The sequence below is a fragment of the Leuciscus leuciscus genome (genome assembly GCF_965113295.1).
Source record: "Leuciscus leuciscus genome assembly, chromosome: 16".
NCBI lineage: Eukaryota > Metazoa > Chordata > Actinopteri > Cypriniformes > Leuciscidae > Leuciscus > Leuciscus leuciscus.
The window spans coordinates 21,927,122-21,950,541 of record NC_138740.1 but is presented as its reverse complement, the minus strand read 5'-3'; the positions used below and the strand labels follow the sequence as shown (position 1 = coordinate 21,950,541).

General features: G+C 35.9%; 1 protein-coding gene across 3 annotated transcripts in view; it reads right to left on the bottom strand.

Moving 5' to 3' along the window:
• arhgap32b (Rho GTPase activating protein 32b) overlaps positions 1-18,425 on the bottom strand; it is a 116,384-nt gene extending 97,959 nt beyond the window's left edge. For all 3 annotated transcript variants that reach the window (XM_082141099.1, XM_082141100.1, XM_082141101.1), the window contains exon 1: positions 17,919-18,425. The gene's annotated coding sequence lies outside the window, so the exon portion shown is untranslated. The remainder of the gene's footprint in view (positions 1-17,918) is intronic.
• Positions 18,426-23,420: the final 4,995 nt, after the last annotated feature.

Genomic DNA, 23,420 nt, shown 5'->3' with positions numbered 1-23,420 from the left:
TTTGATAATTAGCAAAAAAAATATATAAAAAAATAAATAAAAAAATCTGTTAAATTGATTATGTTGATTGATTATTGAAAAGGAATAATATATTGATGTTTAATATTATTTTAATATAGGGCTAATTTCTGTTCCTTTTTTTCCTGTGTTGTTTAATTTAATTAGGTGATTCTAAGTTTATATATTGATGATTACAAGCTTGGGGGAAATGCAATTAACTGCAATTAATTACAGCAAATTGTGCAATTAATTAGTTCGTTTTTTTAATCGATTCCCAGCCCTAATATATAATGCGATTTCTTCTTTTCCTTTTTCTTTAGTGTGTTATGTAGCGGTTTGTGCATGTATTAGATCTGCAGAGTTACAAGTCTCAAACGCAAAGAGATATTCTTTGTAAAAGTTAAGGCTCAGCCACGCCTTCCTAAAATGCTTCATTCAAACACGCCCCCACAAATCTACGTCCGGGGGGGGGTAGAGTTTCATTACACCGCCCAAATGTATATGCAATGTATTCTCGCTGTATTATTGTTGCCGTCGGGGGCGCCGCCATGTTGTGAGACGCTGTGTTTTACGTTGCGAAAGCCAAACTACTTTATTTGGACTTCCAAAAGAGGACACAATTAGAAAACAGTGGTGAAGCTTTATTTACAACTGTTCCAGAATAGTATAACCAAAATATTTAAACTGTGTGCTGCCCATTTTTCGGAGGACTGTTTCCAGAACCTGGGAGGGTACAAGGCCGGCTGTGCACAAAGGCTAATTCTAAAAAGTGGGGCAATTCCATCTTTGCAAGTACAGTCTGGTGCTTCTGACTCACAGACACAGTCTGTAAGTATGCTATCATATTTTAAGAATTTGCTACTGACCATTCAAACGCAAGTTGAGCAGTATAGAGTAGCGCTTGTTTGTCATTTCTACGACCACAAATGCAGACCTGGTTTTATGTTTACATAGCGTAACTCAGTGTAAAAAGACCGTATAAGTCATTATAATCACTAATTATGTCCCCAATGAAATAAAACCTTACCAATCGGATACGTTCTGGTCCAGTCGAGCTGGCAAAGTTGATCTATCAGCTTGGCCATCTGCATTTTCCAGTTCAGATTCGGGCTCGAATTGATAAGGTAGACATAATGTTACGGACTGATGTTCCAAATATGGTAAGGGGCGTGACATTTCCATGACACGCTTTTTCAGAACGATGATCTTTGTAAAAATCAACACGTTTCAGAAAGGCGAGACATAAAGGAGCAACAATAATGTACGGTATGTGCAAAATGATGACTTTTTAACCTAAAACCACAAACGCATTAAACCAAATACACAAAATAAGTTTGTTTTTTTAGAACCGTCATATGACCCCTTGAAAGGTTCATTATGGCTTATGTATTCCCCCAGTATTAAAGTAGTTAAATTAAAACATGCGATAAGTCAACTAATGGCTTAAATCAACGACTACTAGTTGACTAGAAAAATCTTTAGTGGGGGGCAGACCTACCTAGGTTATTATCTGTATCCAGAGCTATGCAGATCAAATGCCCGCCTGACATGCCCGCAGTGTTCAAGGACAGGTCACTGCTCATTAATTCAGCACGGCATCTGAGAGCTGACAAATCCCAGCATCTATACCTTCAAAAATACCTTTGCTTTGCAGATGGTATGTCACAATTACCATAAAGAACTATAACTTCACAATTCTATTATGTGGTGATAAATTAAATAAATAAAAAAAAGAGGACAAATATGCTTGTAACTTTAAGTCAGTAAGGCAGTGATGTGAAGAAAATGGTGTGTTTTTAGGTTGACTGTGCAGCCAGCATGATAGAGATCAAAGTATCACTCGGCAGAAGTCTCACAATACTTAGCCTACTAGAGACTTTTCCGTGACCTCCTCACAGTGAGCAAGAAAAACATCACGAGATGGCCTTGAGATAGGCCTACTGTTGAACAAACAAGCAGCTTTATATCTCCAATGTACATCAAAATATGAGAAGCACATTTCACAGCCTTTGCAGTTTCACAAAAGAAAAACAACTCTGTGTGGGTGAGCATTCAAGTGAGGTTTGAGAAAAGCGTGGGGCAAGAAGAAAAAACAACCGGAGAGGACACTGCAAAAATCAGTAAAGCTCTTGAGAAACGTCTGGAGGTCCTGCATCTATCAGGAACAGAATGAAATCAGTCTGATGCTCCTCACTCACCCCGGGCAGCTGTCTGGCAACAGCCTCGAAGCACTTGGTGCCAGTGTCAAGTGGCAGCAGCGGATCAAAGAACAGAGGGCAGTCTGTGGCATTAGGAAGCACTCAAGGGAGAAAATGAACTTTACCCAATTGTAGTTCAAGAGCAAAGAAAGGAGACTGCATAAGCAAATTCTGTAACAAGACAGTAGTTTGGTCTTGCTTTCATAATATAGAAGAGTATATATACTCCCTTGCTGTAGGATGCTGCTAGTGTAGGACAGAACCTCATTAGTGAATGGAACGCTACAATAGTTTGAAGCTAGCATGTTACTTAGCCAACGACAATACTTTTTATCAATACAAATATTGAATAAAATATTGCATTTTCCATCTCATCTGCCATATTTGATTAGTTGAGCTAAGGGCATTCTGGCATAGGTTACATGTTCAACACCTTCAAATCTGGCCAAAACGAGTTCTCTTGGAACAGCGTTTTGGTCATAATTCCAAATACTCAATGTACAATAGAAGTACTTCCTAAAGTTGTTTAAAAATATTAAAGGAAGAATCCTACAGGGAAAAACAAACACTTTAAACCAGACTGGACCAAGATGATTTAACTGATGGCTGTTATTGCCTGAATGTGCATATGAATAATTAATGCATTCAATCTTTAATGATTAATTTATGAGTCTCAATCCATACTATCTCACAGGTCTGTGCCCTCAGGAAGCAGTTCAGTGGTGCAGAACAGAAAGCCGATGGTTCCTGCTTATGTGACGTTTTTAAATTCAATTCAACAGTCTTGGAGAAACTTACAAGGGCTAATCAGCTTGATTGGAAAGTAAATGCATAACTTACCCAATGAAGAACTTACAAGCCTAATTTTTGTTAAACAATGTTTTCAGATTGAAGCAAACTATTAAATGGGAGGTAAATGGCAAAGTTAGATCAAGGACAAAAAAGGCTAATAACAAAAAAGAATGTACAAGAGAAGTCTTCTGTCAGACTGATAGATTTTTCCATTTTAAAAAGGGTTTAGTCAAATCTGACCCAGAATATCTTGCATATGACAAACACCTCTGACAGTCAGAACTTAAACTACACTGGAAATAAAGTGTGTAGGAAAAAAAACATTCGGCACAGCAAGCCAGGACATTTCACACTTAATGAAACAGCTTCTAACAGAGAGCAGATAACATCAGTGTTAGTCTAGGCAGTTCTTCGTTGTCTTCCAATCCTAAATTGCTCGGTGTGTCCCAATTCTGTCAGGCGTGGTTTCACTCAAGATTTACATGGGTTTGGAAAAATCCTAGATCACAGCAAATTCTCTTTACCACATCACTTTAGCCGAAAGTATCACATTTTGAATTCACAAAGGCTGTGATTCAATTTAATAAATATAACCTTTGCCCTGCATGTAAATAAATTAAGCATATATGCTTAATTTATTTACATGCGTGCAGATTACATGCATCTAAGAGCATTCACAGTAAATGCTGCTCCACATGAGCTGTTCTTATTTATGTGTGGAGCGCATCTCAAACTCCATTTCTGCTAATGTTGGGAGTTTGGGTTACTTATAAAGTTCATCTGGGAACGCAATGTGCGCCATTTCATCAGATTTATAACGCAAATCATTTATAAACCTATGCCAACACAGGAGAATACATCAAGTTTCAATGTGAAATGTTCAACGCAATTTCTAATTAAAAGTTTAAACCCTTGCTGTCTAATTTTGCATTTTTTGATGTCCACATTCTTGTTCAAGAAATGACAGTGGCTGTAGCATTTTAGATATTAAAGATTAAGTTAACATTTGAATTAAATGTTGTTTGACCAATCTTAAACAAAGATTTGATCTGGATTTGCAGGCATTTGTTTTGATATGGAATGTACATAAGTTTATTGTTTATACTACGTAAATTATATCATGTATTTTAAGAGTGTTGCTCTATAAAACCATTTGATTATTTGCTTTTGATACTTCATTTGAACCAGAAATGATTGCCTCATACATTTTAAGTAATTTTAAAGGCTATTGTTTGCTAGGGCCCATGTTTACCACAAAAAAAAAAAAAAAAAAGTATATATATATAGTCAAAATAATCAACCGATTACTCGATTACCAAATTAATCATTAGTGACAGCCCTATGCACAACTGAGAAGTTACACCTGTGAATGCTTTGAGTAAGATTTGTATGTGTCAGCCTTAAGCTAAATTTACAAGTTAGCTGTCAATAGCCCAGTCATGACTCGTCAAACAGCTTAACACATACTGCGTGACCTTGTTTGACCCAATCTCCACATCAAAATCCAATTAAAGGTGTAAGAGATTATCTTACTCGGCAGATAGTGTTGGAATTGAAGCCTTATTGTTCATATTACTCAGCAATGCGCAGAAGTGACCAGCAATTTGCCAAATGGTGAGAATTTTCTTCAATATTTATTCCAAATGTTCTCAGTCTCTTGTCTGACTAATTAATAGCAAACATTTTTCAGTTATCATCATATTGCGAAGTCAGAAAGAATATCCTTCAAGAAGCTACTGAAAGTAGTTTTTGATGACTGCTTGTTGTTGGCTATTAATTATACCAACACCGATGGCACAGGCCAGTGAGAACATACTGAAAAGGAAAAAAAAAAATGGTAGTATGCAGGCTCCTTTTGTATTTCAGACAAATTAGAGTTAACAGGAAAAATGAGCTGTCAGAACTGAGGCTGAAGATTCTCCACAGATGAGTCATCCCTCAAATTGCTCTTTCCCACAGCTGGAGCATCAAGCCGTATGCTAGATGTGCTTTGGAAGGTTGCACTGAATATGACAATCAGAGAGGCCATTTATATCAAGAGTGATTTCAGGAGATCAAGGCACAAGATTGTTTGAATAAATTAAAGATCCTTTCAATAGCAACAGGTCTAGTGATGCAGCAGAAAACAGAGTCTTGTGAAAACAGTCTCTATGCCTTTCAGAAAATATCAATATTCTACAAGTGCCAATGAAATCAAAATTAGGGCTGTTACTAACAATTATTTTGGTAATCGAGTAATTGGTAGATTATTTTGATGATTAATCGAGTAGGGTTAGTACAGACAGAGTACGGATATTTTTTTGTGGTAATAAAAATAGACCCAAGCAAAGACCTAAGCCTTTAAAATGAAAATACATATAACAATGAGGCAATAATATTTGGTTCAAATAAAGTATCAAAAGCAAACCATATGGTTATAAAACAACACTGTTAAAATATACAATTTTTAAACAATCATGTACATTGCACATTATGTATTATAACAAATGCCTGCAGAGGGCACCAACAGCCTGTTGATTGTTACACTTTACAGCATATCAAATCCTTGTTTAATACTGGCCAAATGACATTTACTTCAAATATACATTTATCTTTAATATTTGGCTATTTGTTTACAATATAAATGCTACAGCCACTGTAATTTCTTGAACAAGAATGTGGACATCAAAACATGCAAATTCAGAGTGAAAGGTTTAAACTTTTATTTTGAAATTGCGATGAACAGATAGCATATTTGGAAACACATTGATGTATTCTCCTGTGTTGGCGTAGGTTTATAAATGATTTATGTTACAAATCTGATGAAATGGCGCACATTGCGTTCCATTGCGTAGGGGTGTGAATCGGACTGTTCATCACAATACGATACAATATCGAGTCTCTCAGCCAGCAATACGATATTTGCCGATACCTCAAATCCTGTGATGCGATTTCGATTCTGGGCTATATCGATATTTAGATATTATGTGCCAAGTTTACACAACCAGTTACGTTTATTAACTCACAAATGTATGCAACCAAAATATATAACATGAACATTTAATTAAACTCTTTGAAAATTGCACACCCTCTCCCAATTGGGACATTTACAACAAGAGTTCATTTGCAAAAATAGATAACTCCATTTTTGTTCATTTTCTTAAGTCATGTTTAATCAAACTGTAGCTGGGTTGTTTTGATTTAAGTAATAACAAAAAAAAAATACAGGTAAGGTAACTTAGAAAATTAAAGTTCATTGAAAGTATGTTTTGTTTTTTAGCAAAAGCAGATAACTCCACAAAATGAGTTTCATGAGTCAAACAAAACCAAGTAATTGCTATGATACATAAAACACTCGGATAATCTTTTTAACGTTAATCTCCTCAGCTGACATAGACGCCTGTCAAACTTTATTGTTGTGATTACATGCAATACAGGGAGCTTTTCCCTCACCACTGTAACATCCTGCTTAAGCAAGGTTCCGTGAAAAAGTATCAGCTTTTATTTTCCTTTTACGTCCCGAAGACGACATCGCGGGTTCATCAATTTCGTTGAAATTATCCATCCTCGATCACTTTTAGCTAGTGCGTCTTTTTGAAGTGACTAACAGCCTTGTCACCTGTTGTTACACCCCTAGTTTCTAGATGAACATTACAATCAACCCAAACTCACAGCATATGCAGAGATGGAATTTGAGACGTGATCCATGTAAATGATAACAGCTCATGTGGAGCAGCATTTACTGTGAACGAAGCTGCTTTGAGACACACGTAACTTACAATCATGTAGGCTACACTGTAAAAAAATATATATATATTTAGAATTTTTTTGGACACTGACAATTAAATATTGACTCAACAAATTGCTTCCAACTGACTGTACGTTCACACCGCCGCCGACTTGAGCTTCCAAAGTTACCGGAAGTCATTCATTTTCAATGGAAGCTGGCTTCTCTCAGCTGCAAGGAGCGTCAAATCCATCGGCGTCGCGTTTTGGGCGTTTTGAGCGTCAATCAGAAAGTTGAAAGTATCTCAACTTTATGGTAATGAGCTATGACGCGGTTCAGCGGCAAACGCCAGCAACCAATCGGAATATAGACGTCCTTCGCGCTGGCTGATTCCGGAGAAACATACGATGTAAACTTTCGTTCCTACCAAAACATTAGTTCCGAGAAAATGGAGGAGAAACTGATAATCGCTGTTGCTGGGTTTCCTATCATTTATGATATGACGTTATTTTCATATAGGGACCAGTTACAAAAGAGAGAGAGCGTCAACGCTCTCACCTGCACTCACCTTCAACGTCTTCAAACAATATGTCTTGCTCTCTCTCCCTCGCGCATATTAATCATTTCCAGAATATTTTCTATCATTTAAGTTATGGCGAGTACTGAACTCTGTATTTATTAAGTCTTGTGTACGTTAATTTGAGTGCAGGTCTCAATTTCAACATAAAACCGATGGGTATTACATTAACGCACCCGATAAGCATTCGCTAAACGAATTAGAACGATTCTCCGAATGTTTTACTTTAAGACTTTATTTTACATACATAACATTGTATTTTGCAGAACAACAGTGAATTCACGCCTTTGCTGATTTCATGATAGCATTTTATAACCTAATTTTCCCCCATACTAATCTCTCAGTTACTATTTATTGAATTAAATAATTGTATCGAACTTTATTATGATTATATTAAATGTATGAGACACTAGGTATACGTTTCTGTTATAACTTTTTTGTTATCAATGTAACCCAGCATCGTTAGGTCTGACTGAAGAAAATGGAACCACTACGACTTTCACAGTGAGTATTTATCGAGTTATTGCATATTTGTTCATTCCATATGTGTCAAATACTGTTAGCTCCTATGATATGTAATTTGTGTTAAGTTGCTTTATTGAGAGCCCCCATGAGACCACTAAAACATGTGAGTGTAATTCAGGCTGCATAAGTTACAAAGTAGATGTCTGCCATTTTGTGGGGGAACTCCTAGTACTAGCTTGTTGAGGACACAACGTGGCCATGATATCATTTTAGGTAACCTGACATCCTCAGTTGGTTCTGGCTTACTTGGTGTCCTAGGCAAGATTAGATATGGAGCCTCTAAATTAGGGGGAAAAAACAAATGTAACTATTATTGTTATTAATAAAAATTTTCAAAACAATTTTAATTTATTGAATAAATGTTATTTCAGGCCAAATACAATAAGAATATTAATAAAAAATAAAAGTGGTGTTTGGGTTAATGCTAATGTCACTTCAAAACTTAGTATTATTTGATATTACATTGACATTATTCATTAATTGACTAACTTAATGAATTTAGAGTTAGCAACTTTATTTCAGTGGATGTATTTCATGGGTGTCACTGTTGTAAAAAGGGCAGCAATAATCAGGGCTCCAGACTAACTTTTCCACTGGTTGCACTGGTGCTACCAACTTTCTCAGTTGGTCGCACCAGCATATGATTTGGTCGCCCCCTTTTTTTTCTTTTTTTTTGCTACATGCCATGGGATTAATCAATGCTGATAAATAGTGGTCTTAATCTACCCTAGTTTTGCACTGATGTAAAAAGACTGACAGTGACACAAGACCTCATGTTAGCGTTAGTTAGAAAAATATTTTGATCTTTTAACTCTAAAAAAAACAAATATTAAAAAAACATGTAGCCTATGTTCTTTAATGTTTGATTATAATTTTATTGTCTTCACATAGGGATTGGAATTGATAAGATTTTATCAATATCAATGCCACTGACGATTCTGCTTATCGATCTGATTCTTTAAAGATTCTCTTATCGATTCTTGATAGCACTGTGTGGAAAAATGTAGTCATATGCTTTTCAAAAAACAAGTGGATTTATTTATTTTAAAGCTTAAAACTGTATTTTTTATGTAATTTATGTATATAACCTTATTGTAAAGTGTTACTGATTAGTTATACACCGATTCAGACGTCTCCTGAGTTCACTGTTGGAAAGATCAGTTGTTTTAACCATCCATTAAAATGAATCGGTTCAAAGCAGTCATTAGTTCGCAAATTGGACGTGTCATGCGCGTTGTGTGATTCTCCCAGCAGTTAGGACATGGACATCCAAGATTTCTGTCAACACAGAAAACATTTCATCACTGGATAGTTTTTTTCGTTTAATTAAAGTGTTGTTTTATGTCAGCTGAATGTGCGGAACGCTTTTCAGAGAAGATAAGGAAACTTATTTAGCACAATTAACACAGAGCGGTAATTCTGGAAAAAAAGAAATCTCCGAATGCTCCACATGAAACTTTGGTCTTCCGACCTTTTACCACCGTGTCGATTTATTTTGATTAATATGTGCGAGGGAGAGAGAGCAAGACAGCGCTTAGTTTGGATCGAGATCTCTCTCTCTCTCTCTCTCTCTCTCTCTCTCTCTCTCTCTCTCTCTCTCTCTCTCTCTCTCTCTCTCTCTCTCTCTCTCTCTCTCTCTCTCTCTCTCTCTCTCTCTCTCTCTCTCTCTCTCTCTCTCTCTCTCTCTCTCTCTCTCTCTCTCTGATTAAATAAGACTTTGGCGGGACAAAAATTCACTATGGCGGGTGCTAAAACAAGTTCAATGCAGGAAAATTCATGCGTGAATTTAACTGAGTAGTAGGCTTACGTGAACATGCACTCGCACAAATGCGAACACATACAATTTTAACTCGCACATTCTCAAAAAATGCTCGCAGTCTGGAACCCTGATAATTCTTAAGACTTTCATTTCATAACCTTATCGTCCATCTTTGCCAACCATATTGTCATATTCTGTAGGTCAGTTTTGATTTGAAGTAGTTGTCCCTCATATACCTTATATTTTAATAAATCAACCTTGCACCGGTATGTCAGTGCATGTACATCAGGAACGAGGACCAAATTTGTTTGCTGTAATCCACTAATGTATCCACTTTATTATCAATGCAGAAGCAAGCTATTTTACGTGAATATGCAAGAATTCCAATTCATTTGCTGCCCAGAGTGTTACTGCCAGGATCCGACACTAGACATCCTCGTGAATTAAAAATTCATTAAGATGTTTTAAGATTAAAAACATTGCTGCATGTGATTTAAAGACATAAATTAAATCAAATTTGCCAGTATTATGTAAAATAACTTCAGTTCTATCACTTGCCGTCAGCTATTTGATGCAAGGAGGCTTTGTTATTTATTTATTTATTTAGCAGGTTTTCAGCATAAGTCCATGCAGTGCCGCTTCTGCAAGTTTTCATCACCTCACCAAGACATTAAAGCACTACAGAACTTGCCATTGGTCAGTTAATGCAACTTTCTTTCACGGTTTACACCCAGAATTTGTTTGTATTTTCAAAACAATTGGGGCTTTAAAAACACACCTGTGCAGGGTACATCCAAGACTGGCATTAAGGAGAATGACATTTTCTTGTGACAACTGTGATTTTAAGGACATTCTGCTCTCAATCAACATTTCTTCATTTAAGAGGACATCATGAGCTCAAAGTACCTCCTGTGAGAATACTAAAATTCAGATGAAATTACACTAAACACTGAGTGAAGTAACCCTCTACTTTTCCTTTTTGTGTGTGTGTGTGACTTTTGCAGTCTTTCAAATATTTGTAAATGTTTTAGATGTTTAATGTTTAAACTGTTAAGATGCAGTTTCATGAGCTCAAAGTACCTCTTGTGAAAATTCAAGTGAAGTTACACTGAACATTTGAAGTAACCCTCCAGTTACTCGCATTTTAAGGCGTTTTTGACATTTTTGCACTTTAGCAAATGTTTGTAGATCTGTTAAGCTGCAGTTTCATGAACACAAAGTACCTAAATACTAAAATGTAAGTGAAATTTCTCTAAACACTGGGCGAGTACACTCCCCAGTTACTTACATTTTATGATGTTTTTGCAGATAGTTGATGTTTTTCAAATAATTGTGATTTTGTTAATGTAAGGTGCAATTCATCAGCTTTGTGTATCTTATCAGAATACTGAATTTAAATGCATGATTTTTAAAGGTCTACTGTGCAGAAAATTCAATGCATTTACCATTTTAAGGTATTTTCACAATACTGTTGTAGATTTAAATAAACTATTATATTATAAAATAAACTGTGGCCGAATGGCTTGAGTGTTTAATATATAATGATGTAAAAAAAAAAATATCATTTTCTTTTGGAGCAACAGGGAATAATCAATACAGTAAAGTTGCTTTACTAATATACATTTACCAATATACAGTTTTAGTTTAGATGTGACCAGTCACTAGAAAATGTTGAGTTGGTGTAAATAATAAAAGCACATGCACTAAACATGCAGGGCATATATTTATTTAACTGAATCGCAGCCTTTCGTAAATTAACAATAGTACTATGCTACTGTATCGTTTTTATATGGATTTAATACATTGTGCAGCCTTAGAAAACGGTCTAATAATGTGGTTCATGGATTCTTGTCCATGGAATGAATCACTTCCGGTATTATGCCGGTTCCTCGACACGGGTAAATTGAAATCGTGAATCTTTTTAAATAGAGTACTTGAATTTAATCAAGGAATCATGAAACCCCTAATAAAAATATATAATTAGGACAAGTAAACCAAAACAAAGCACAATTCCAGTACAAAACTAAATGCATTGGAAAAAAAGCAACTACATATTTTCCAGTTAACAGGACCTTTCTGTTTTTGGTTCTCAACAATTCCTTTTTTACAGTGTGTAGATACGCTCAAAGAAAATGGTAATAAATGGTGCAAACATTCCCAAGGTATCAGAGTTTTGTGCAGGAGAGCTCCTCAGCACACCATGTTGCCAATTGAATACCGAATGAGAACTCTCTTTGTCAAGGCTTCCTCGTTATCCCCATTGTAGGAATTCCCTGGATGTTCTCCAACAACCTCTCTCAATGTGGGAATTGTTTATACGCAAAGAATCCAATAAGAAATTCCAAAGCATCTCTACAGTGGAGACCAATGGAGATGCTTTTTATGCTCAGCGCACACACGCTCACTCAGCTTGAGTGTGGAGGTCAGGGGACGAACCAATGTATGAGACTCTAGTAATTAATGGACATGTGACCTGAAATGACAAAGCCCTCATTCCCGCACAATGCATCCTTAGCCCTCAGAGCTGGGGGTTAGAGTTCAGCCAAGGCTTTGTGTGTGGCAGTGCTGATTGTCGACAGACAATGAATCCTTTGATTGAACTGCAAACTTTTCAGTCGCCGAAAGGATGAGTATGGTTTCGTTTGCCAAATGTACAAGGTTATGTAAGCAGTAGGACCATTTTGTAACTTTTAGGAAATACAGAACTCTGCTTTGTTTTTCTCAGGTTATTGCAGAATATTTATGGGGATATTGTGATATCCAAGAATCTCAGAAAACACACTACTTTTCTTTTCTTTTTTTTTTAAGTAGTATCTTATGCTCAACAAGGCTGCATTTACTTGATCAAAAATACAGTAAAAACTAATGTTGTAAGGATTACGATATGAAATGTTTTCTATTTTACTATATTTTAAAATATAATTTATTTTATTTTAAAACATAAATTCTAATGGCAAAGTATTTTCAGCAGCCATTGCTCATCTTCAGTGCCTTCAATATGCTAAATAATATAATGATTAATTCTTAGGATTCTTTGATGAATGGCGTTTAAAATAAGTTCCATAGTATTGATCATCTTTGAATTAATTACACCATTTAACACTATTCACTATAGGACTGTTGGGCTAGCAATTAAATAAAATCAGTGTCAACAAAATACATCTTACCATTTATCAAAATTAATTTACACAACAATTACAATTGCCTAAATGTTATGAGATTAAATTTCTAAATATAAAATTGTGAAATGTAATACGAGATGTTGGGAAAAATTAAATGATACTATTATATATGAAACTAAAATCGCCAGTAGGTAGCGGCAAGCCGTAATGAGTGAATCATAGAATCATTCATTTAAAGGTGAGTAGGCTAAGTGTTATTTGAAAAATGCTGTTTGGAAGTTAGTCGGACGACACACGAAGAACAACAACAATAAACGTGTGGCCAATCAGCATTATGGGGCATATGACGGTGGAGGAGAAAGAACGAACAAGAGACTGCAGAAATAGAGAGGAGACAATACAAAAGAGAAAAGCTCAGAAGAAATCACTGGAAAATTAAGGTTTATGACCGGGCAAGAGCTTTAGGACCAACGTTAATATTAGAAAAGCTTTCCAGCGCTGGAGAGACCAGAGCGGGAAGGCCTGAAAACAGACACAGAGATTTGCTTTGGTTCCGCTCCACACGTGAGTAACACTGGGTTTGAGTGTCATTATTTGTCGGGAGCTGCTGTGCTGTTGGCAACTAACAACTAATTATTATTAATTTTAACGAATTATATTAAAGACAGAACAAAGCCCATTAGTTCTGAGAAACAAGATTCACTTCTGCAGGTTTGTGATGGCAAAACATGATGAGTAGTAGCACCATGTCGTCACATCAGTCAGCTGGTGCTTGCTCTTACACAAACGTTTTGAGCTGAGTATTCACAACGGTTAATGAAACCGCACTGCAAAGTGCTTAGAACGCTTCTCTCTCCATCATGACATGGACAAAGTGTTTTAAAAGCTAAACACAAACAGGTAAACAGCAACACTAGTTTAACTTGCTGACACAACATATTGTTAGGAAAGAAGCTGGGAGATAATGATAAGGTTGAGTACAGTACATGAGTTCCTGTAGCTATTTGCACAGCACTTTGCTTAACGTCTTTACCTCATGTTTTCTGAACAATGTCGTACTGATTTGTCTGTTTAGTTAAGCTGCAATGCGTCAGCCTAATTCAAACATCTTTCAGCTCTGAGGTTCTCTTAAACCCTCTCCAAATAAGCAGCCCAATTACAGCATCATGTTCCCAGCCAAGATTACTCCATCTTCAGATAGACTATGCTTCTGCAAGTCCCTGTCAGAAAATGTAACATCTGACCGTGACCGAGCAGAGAGACCTTTACAATTCAAGCAGAACTAATTGGTTAGTTGTTACACAGGGAACAATATTTTTTTTAAGTACAAAAAGGTGGAAGAAGCCATCCGTTCTTGTCTGAAACACTACTTGAACATAAGTCTTAACAACACAATTTCAAATTCCATATCCAAATTTCCATGACTATGTCTGACTAACTGATGGAATTCAAGTCTTGCAGAAGTAGGCTAACTTTGCATTAGCCTTGCTCTCCAAGACAACATGCTCATTCAACTGAAAATATCAATGAATGCAATTCAAATAGAAACTAACATTCATTTCAGAGATGTCTCTCATATTAGTCAAGGCATCAAGTGGAAGGTTTGTATAATATCTACCTCCCAACAATGGCTTTCTGAACAGCACTGCCTTATGTCATTCTGTTTTGCATTAGTTTGCATAGACATACAATGCAAACTCTGTTCTCAACCAGAGATTCAATGCCATTAACCAATACTGGCATTATCCGCCACTAATGTATGTGAAGAGAGAGAGAAACAGAGAATAAGAAATAGACACTAATGTGCTTTCATATTTCAATGCAAAGATTTAAATTCTTTCCTCATTTCACAGAGCAGCGTTATAATGACCTAAAGGCATTCACCAAGTACACATGAAAAAACGCAAACCACTCCACACAAGGAAAACAGATGGCTTCTGGAGTGAATCAAACACTGATATTACAACACTTCATATTCTGATGAGGCTGACACTGTATCTTGAATCACATATGCTGTTTTCACCAACACAAATTAAGCTTAGTCTACGGAGAGCAGGGCTGCACAACATTGGAAAAAACTGACATTGAATTTTTTTTTTTTTTTGCATTATATTGCAATATGAAACAAGAAAAAAAAAATTCACCAAATGACTTGAATAGCTCTATTTGGACAGAATTAATCTAGAAAATTCTAAAACGACTGAGGTGATTTAGTAGGGAAGTAAATCTGCAATGATAAAATTACAAGCAGATATAAATACAACAGAACAAAGATACAAATGAAATAAACAGTGTTTCATGTTTGTTTTTCAGGCAAGTCTAACAGTATTCAGTTACAGACATTGAATAGTCAAATGTAAAATAATACTTCATAGTCTTTCACCTGAGCGTATGATCACACCGGTGTGATTAGAACGGTCAGTGATGTCTATGGAAGTGGCAATAACAATCCTTTCAATTAAAAATGTATAGGTTTGATTCATATCAGAGACACGTTGTGTAGGTAGCCTAACTATAAAGTTTACTCTATTCTTCTCCCATTTCACTGGCCTCTTACTTTCATGTATTTCAGGAGAAGTGGATGAATTTATGTTTTGTAAATCTGACAGATGCGATTCTCTGAATTTCAGTGCGAACGAACATGGCGGGTTATAGATCAACTAACATGATCATGATAAAGGTTTTTAAATGACAAAACATTCACTTACATGCATTTGAAAATCAGAATATCATGTAGATAACATGGCTAACAAGTTTGTGAAAATTTTGAATAAAAAAGGAGAAATGAAATAAAAGCGATACATCTGTCATACTCTGGTATTGTGGCTGAAGTGTGTCAAGTGACAAGCATGACGTGTCGCCATTGGAAATAATAAGGTGATAACGTTCTAAAATAAGTTTTTAAAAAACTCACGCTGGGGAGTCAGCTACAATATTTTAAAGTACCGTGTGAAAGGGTTAATAAAACAGACAGCAGCCGGTGTATTAGGCTGCTGTCACTTTAAGACTGAATGCACGGATCCAATATAATAATACGCATCCGTTTTCTTTCTCAATTTTTTCTGTTCTCGTACACCATAAGCCATTGCGTTTTTGAGGATGTGGGCATTTTGACAATTTTGTGTGTATGTGTCCGTTAAAGCAAAAATAGACGTGAAAGAGAACGTAATTCGGTGTTCACGAACTGTCACGTACACAGAAAACATGCTCATGACAGCATTTAAAATATGCTGGAAAGCAAGTATGAATGGATGAATGTTAATAAAATGGGATAATCTTCTTCAAACAAAAGTTTAAATGACATCTGCCAATATTAGAAAAAAAATCACCTTACAAATATGCATTAAATTTGTATCATGTAGGGAGTGTCTTCCCTGGTTATGTAGGTCATATATCAATATATTATCCCACACTGCCTGTCTGAGTTAAAGAACAGATGAACTAATGAAACCAGACAATACACAATAACAATTCAGTCCAATCACATTCAGGCAATGTGCAACATGTTTTACAAGTATTGGCTGTTATCAGTTTTGATGCTTATCTTGTTCCTTACATTCAATTATATAATCATTATAGCATTAAGCATTTTACGTTACTGCTTGTTATCAGAGTTGTAATGCAAATACAATAATTTCAAAGAGTTATGCACCATTGTTCTCCAAATAATCACTGTTAGAGTAGCATGGAATTTGTATGCTAACCGATGCAGGAAATTAAAGATGAGAGGAAATATGAGGCATTCTACCACTGTGCCAATCAATATCAGCTCATCGCTTCAGCAGCGATTCACATTTTGATGACAATACACGTGCACTTCAACAAGGGCAAGAACGTGAAGCACGGCACCAGACAGAACACGGCAGAAAAGGTTTATAACCAGGCTGCTCAAGGTTGCTCTTTCCATGCTGGCAATAAGAGTGTCAGACAAGATTGGATGTGGTTCGCCTCAGTAAGACGACGATGAATGAAAGCTGTGGGCCTATCACAATACAGGCTAAAGCCTAAGCTATACATATAGCTGTAATTCTATCACCAAAATCAATATTTTGAGCAGAGCGCTGCTTTAATATGCACACAGACGCCTCCAGCTGATTCTCAGGCTTAATGTCAAGTCTCGAAATCATTCAGAGACTTTAATATAATTTAGGATGTGCATCGTTATTTTTCTAAAGCAATGTGGCCAAGAGCAGAACATTTTTCTCTGTCTAACAGGTGTACCACAACCAGACAACTGAATCCAGTTTAGAATATATTTATTCATGACTGCAAACCCCTTTCAGAGCAAAAGGGAAAACCAGACCTGAATGCAAAGGTGCTACATGAATTCTCATTTGTCTAGACCAGGGATTTTCAAACTAAAGGGCCACAAGGAAGTGTAGGGGGTCTGTGGAAATGTTTAGAGAACAAGTGGAAAAAGAAAAAGAAAATCATTACTATGACAGCACGGTGATATAAGGAGTGGATACAAAACGTAACTAAATATTTTCCAAATAATGTTTGAGACATATTTGTAACAATCATTTTAAAAATATATAGAATGTGTCTTTATTTCAAGAATCCAAAAGATGGCTTTTACATTTTAGGATGAGGACACAAGGATGATATTTGGGGGTCCTTGGCATCTAAATGATTGAAACCCTCTGGTCTAGACCAAAGAGTAGACATAAAACTTCAATTGTATGTTGTCATTCTGCACCCTTAGAGCAAAACATTTAAATAAACCAACGTCTATGGTTAGATCTCATTGTGAAACACGAAACGTAGGCTATACTATACTGTCTTTATAAATGGCAATTCGTTTGACTCTGTTGATTCTTTTCAACTCCGTTTCTTCGTAGATCTCATCTTAAGGGACTATTTAACGATAATAACTAGCGACAGCTAACGAAGTTTATGCACCTATATAAGTAGGCTAACGTTACAGGATAAACAGTACACCTCCCAGGGAATGTACTGTGTAAATCAATATAACATTCTAATCGATTCAAACTTCCCAGAAACACCAGTTTTATTGACACTTAATAGTGTAAATTGCATAAAATACAATCATGTAGACATAAGCTATAAAATGTACAGCTAAGTAGCAGAGTTTATTATAGGAAAGCACGCAAAAGCACACACGCGCGCGCACACGCACACACACACTCAAGCCGCTCCACTTTCCCCGCTCGCGCAGGCGTTTCACTACCAAGTTATGAATAAATATAACGGTAACCAGCTATGTTTAGGTACTTACCGGTTGTATAATTGTGTAAATGCTCGAGAAAATGAATATTGGGGTGTCAATGTGGCTCAGCACCGCTCTATCCAGGGATCCTCCACGAAGACCGCAGAAAGCCAGCCGAGAAACCCGGTGCCAGAGAGTCGCATCGTGAAATTAAGAGATTTAAACGAAAAAGACCGCAAAGTCCACACGAAACTGGATTGTGCTGCAGAAAATATAACTTCAGAGAGATGAAATTATATAGGTTCCTTAAAAATCTTCTTGTGAGGAAGGGGTTTGTCGAGCTAGCTTTGCAGCTAGCTGCAACCAACCAGCTGTTCGAGCGGCGTTCCTGACTGAACTTTAAAAAAATATGACTGAATATGTGACTAGACCTGTCACATATCTGACGTCCATTTTAATGTTAGCGAATATATGAAGAGAGGTGTACTGTCCTGTCGGCTGAGCCACGCGTACCGCCACTTGCCACAGAGAGACTTCGGTTCAACATTCAAAAGCGTGACCGCGCAGTGGTGTTCCATGCGCGTCACCGTGACCACATAAGTGCGATTGGCGCAGAAGTCCAGCGGATTTTTATTAGGGCACACGCACTGAATCGTTCATTTTTTCCTTTTTTATGAGTATTTCTTGTTAGGGCTCGATGTATGACTTTTTAGAATCATGAAATTGTCGTGCGGTGCTCATTCGCTTAAAATATTGACAAGAGCAGTCAGTCTCTGACTGTTACTGTGCACATTAATTATGCAAGACTTCACATAGCCTACATTGGTCCTATAGTGCAATATTTGCAAGTATAAATCGTGATTCTAATAGCCTACAGAAATACACTTGCAGTTAAATATTATAGGCCAATTGAGTAGGTCCTAAATGTATCAAAATGGGCAAATCAAACACACAAATCACTGATTATTGAGTAGCTTCTGGGACCAACAGACAACAAACCTGAAAGAAATATTATATACAAAAAAAAGTGTCAAATATTTATTATAAATAAATGACAAATCTTGCATTTACTTAAATTATTGAATGGATGAATGTATTGAGACTACAGCAGCATTAGAACTGATCTCCAGCTCCATCTATTGAACTGCCAAGGCAGTCAGAAAATCTTATGAAATAGCCTTATTTGCACATCAGAGTGATCAGCATGTATTAAATGTTGCTGTTCTAATTATCACATGTTGCTAAAATGACCAAAGCGGGTTATTTTCCTTTTGTATTGCCGCAGGCTGTGAGACGTTGTTGAACCATTATTAGTTTTAGGGGAAAATTGTTTCAGGACTTTTATTTTGCCTGATTTCTAAAAAATATATATATTGTGTTGACCAAACGAAGGAACACAGTTGTTAAACTTTATACAAGACAAATATTTTTAAAATAAACATTGTCCTTCTGTCAGGACCAGGACATAACAGCAAAGTTTCTCGAAAAGATGCATCATTTTACAGTATTTCTGTTTTTATTAAGTTTAATATGCCTATACTTTATAAATGACTGAGTTATGATAAGTCTGATTGAGAACCTGTTTTAGGTTACTGACTGTCATAATACTGATCAAATGAAGAGGATTTTTTTGTAATCCCCTTTTATCAATTTCCTTTTTGAAAACAAATTCAATAGAACAATCTTGTCTGTCCTGATGTAAAATATTTTAATATTACTATTAGTTTTGGCACATGTTTTTTTACACCAAAAGATAACAGGTACAGTAGGTAGTATGAAGAAAATTTGAAATGTTACAATAGCACCAGTCTCCCATTCATAAGCAAAGCTCACACAAGTACACTGTCATTTTCTTGTCTCTTTTATTATCTCAAAATACAAAACATTTTTGAAGCAGGCAAAAAAATACATGGGTCTAGCATCTGAAAATGTTAATGAGCTGTACCAGCACTGGGTGAAGTGAACCAAAGTGATGATTGTGAGGTCAGTATCTACCACTGTTAGTCTTTTTTTAAATAGTTATTATTGTAATTGTTTTGTTTATTTATTTATATACTTGGCAGCTCCACTTGTATCTATTATCTGAACTATATAAAAAAAAAAAAAAAATCTATAACCTTAGTCTTGATGAGTAAAGCAACATCCTAGCATCATATCATTGCTTCTTGTGTCTGAGGTCTGTAGATGTTAGTTAATTTAGAGCTACTGGAGATCTATAAACAGTTGCAGTCAAAATATTGATTGGAATCTGAAACTCATAATATAAGGGAAACCATTAAAGAACGGTGCAATTAATAAGAGCACTGTACAATATACAAGAGAGGTAAGCGCCGCATGAAATTTCATTTATCTGAAACTGAAAGCACATCAAAACAATACAGCAAAGCTATTGAACAGCAGTGACAACCATACAAATGGGAATAAATGATACAGAACAAAGCAGATTCCCACATTCCTTAATGTGATGTTTAACATTTTAGGTAACAACATTCATCCTGTAATTCTGAATAAAAAAAGACACTTCTTAAAACATAGTTCAGCCAAAAATGAAGATTGTATCCTTTACTCACCCTCAATTGTCAATGCTCAAATGTCATGTAGAACAACATGAAGGTGAGTAAATGATGGCAGAATTATATTTTGGGGGTCAGCTGTTCCTTTAATGACATAAATCATATATCACATTATGCTCTCAGATTACAATGTCATGTTTAATTCCTTAAGTTTCTGTGCAGGCAAATGCTGACAGTACAGCATATGGATAGAAACCTACATCAATGGAAAATAGTGGCACATTAATGCCACTTGATTGAGTCCGAATGAGGTCATATTGTGATGTGCAAATTTGCAAATGATTCTACAAATGAAATTAAAAGAGTAAAGTATTACAAATTAAAAGAGAACAGTGATGGTGCAAACATATTACATCAGTACAGCATACATGTTGAGGCTAACAAAAGGGCCAACATTGTTGTTCTACAGTAAAAAAAAAAAAAAAAAAAAATTTAGTTTGACAAAAAACAAAACAAAATATATATATATAACTATAGCAGAATTTTATTTAAATTTTATTTAATTTTTAAGAGATAAAAAAAAAACGGGCTAAATGGAAAGCATCAAAACTGTTTTGCACTGTAGTCTGTAGCTATAACCTCTTATATTTCAAAAGTGTTTTCCCGACTGTCAAGAGTGTGTTTACGGTATTTTCTAAGTGTCTCTAGTTTTTGGTAGCGCATTGATGTAACAAAGTACACTCCTCAGGTATTAATGTGTGGTTTTCTCTCATTTTCTTTGTTAATCTACAGGAAAGATCGTTCAGTGATGATAAATGTGAGGCGCAGAGTTATCTCTGGTCTGGACCACAAAATCAATCAGCAATAGCACCAAGTCATGATATGTTCAATGGTATGGCTGCTTACACACCACACTGAGGTCTCTAGAAAAGGTTACGGTGATTGTTAGAATACATACCTACTACAAAAAGCAGTTTGCATCATCTGCTATTTCGCTAATGACCACACCTTGCTACCAGGAGCATCTAACAGCAGAAAGAACATATACTGTGTTTCTCCATAAACAAGACAGCTAAACTGGAACAAATCTTCTGGGTTTTTCTCGCAGTACAAAATTAAAGATTCCCCAATTCGTCGTTATTACGTAACTATAAATATCTGTTATTTATACATACCGTACACTGTCAAAATATTTCTACTGGTACAGTCTGTTGACTATAAGAATACAGAATACATATATCTTGGACTGTGCTGCTATACATATTGCAGGTGCCACACACCCTACCCCCCCAGCCCCTACCCCCCCCCCCCCCCCCCCCCCAACAACAACATAACGACAAATGCCATTTCAGTCAGCAGACACAAGATCTTGAGCTGACTGCTTCAACAGCACTGTAGCTGGACTACATAACAAAAATCCATCTCTGCAGGTATATTGAACTGCACGATTAGACTCATCAGACAGAATTCAGAAACTGGTCATGCTCATTTGTGTGATAGATTTCTTTATGCCGCAAATGATATTGAGAATATCTTCCACATAGTTCATTTTACATTAATGAGGTTTTCTGAGCATGAATCATTTATGAAATAGTATTCAGCACGTGCTTCCCCTGAACATAAGTTACAATGTTTGACGGTGAAAATATGAGCAGTTTAATATAGGTTTTATCTGTCACTGAACATTTTGTTGTACCATGAATGTTGAAAAAGTGCAACAACAAAAAAAGCATAACAGTAGATAACACCATCCACTTTGGTTTACGATTCTAGAAGCAAGTGAGACTTTTAATCATTGTGTTTTATAATACAGTATATTCCATCTGTAATAGTTTTATAGATAAGTGAAGGCCTGCTACATGTTTCCATAAACTACTGAGACAGACCATAAATTGATCATTCATCCATCAACAGCCACAGTGTACAACATATTCTTATTTACGAAAAAATATATATTGCATGATGTGCATTTTTTATTTACACCTTGTGGTAGTTCTGGTATGTGTGTGTCTGCTGTGGAGCTGGTGTCCTGATAAACCCTATGTGTTTCCTGCAGGCTCATGGTGCACTAAGTGCCATGTGAGGACATGACCGCCACACTCTCTCATCCTCTTCATTGTGCTGACTCCATGCTTTCTCCCTCTCAATCTGAGACTGTGTACCAAAATGATGAGCAGCATGGTAATTCATATGCTTTTTGTATCCCTGATATACTATAAGAGGTCATCTTTTGAGAGGTTAACTTATAGGTTAGTCTATTAACTCATTAGTGGCGTCAACAATAGGAACATTTGTACATGGGTGCATAATATCTGCAACTGTCATGATTAAAAACAAAAGGAAATGAATAAACACACAGTTAGGGTCATTTTAAGGGTTAAAGCATTCTGAATTTCACCTGCTCAGACTATTTAAATTTTTTTGTTAAAGGGGTGCGCAATGCATTGTGTTTGTGTCACATTGTTTTTGATGTGCATGTGAATTTTTAATGTCTTTGCTCTATTCAACAAACTATCAAACATGTTACTATTTTATTTAGGCCGATGAAGAAAAATGTTTTTTTTATAATTTTTTCGTTTTTTTTATGGTAATGCCATAACCTCTGTTAAGTGGCGAGGTTACAGGGACAGTTTACCCAAAAAATGAAAATTCTGTCATCATTTACATAGCCTAATGTTGTTCCAAACCTGTATGATTTTCTTTGTTCTGTGGAACGCAAAAGAAGATATTTCAAAAAAATGTCTCAGTGCTTTTACAATGAAAGTCAATGGGGCCCAATATTGTTTTGACTTTCATTGTGTGGTATACTGGTTTCAAACGACATGAAGGTGAGTAAATGATGAGAGAATTATGTATCTTTAAGTGTATCCTACGTTTTTTTCTGCATTCTCCCTTTCTAGTGAACTATCAAATTACTGAAATAATAAATATAATAATTATATAATTATAATAATCAAATAATGATATATCATTGTACAATTAGTTAATAAATAAGATATCTTGTTGCACTCATTATAAATCATTGGCTTATTAACATTCAGCAAAATCCCCAAATCAT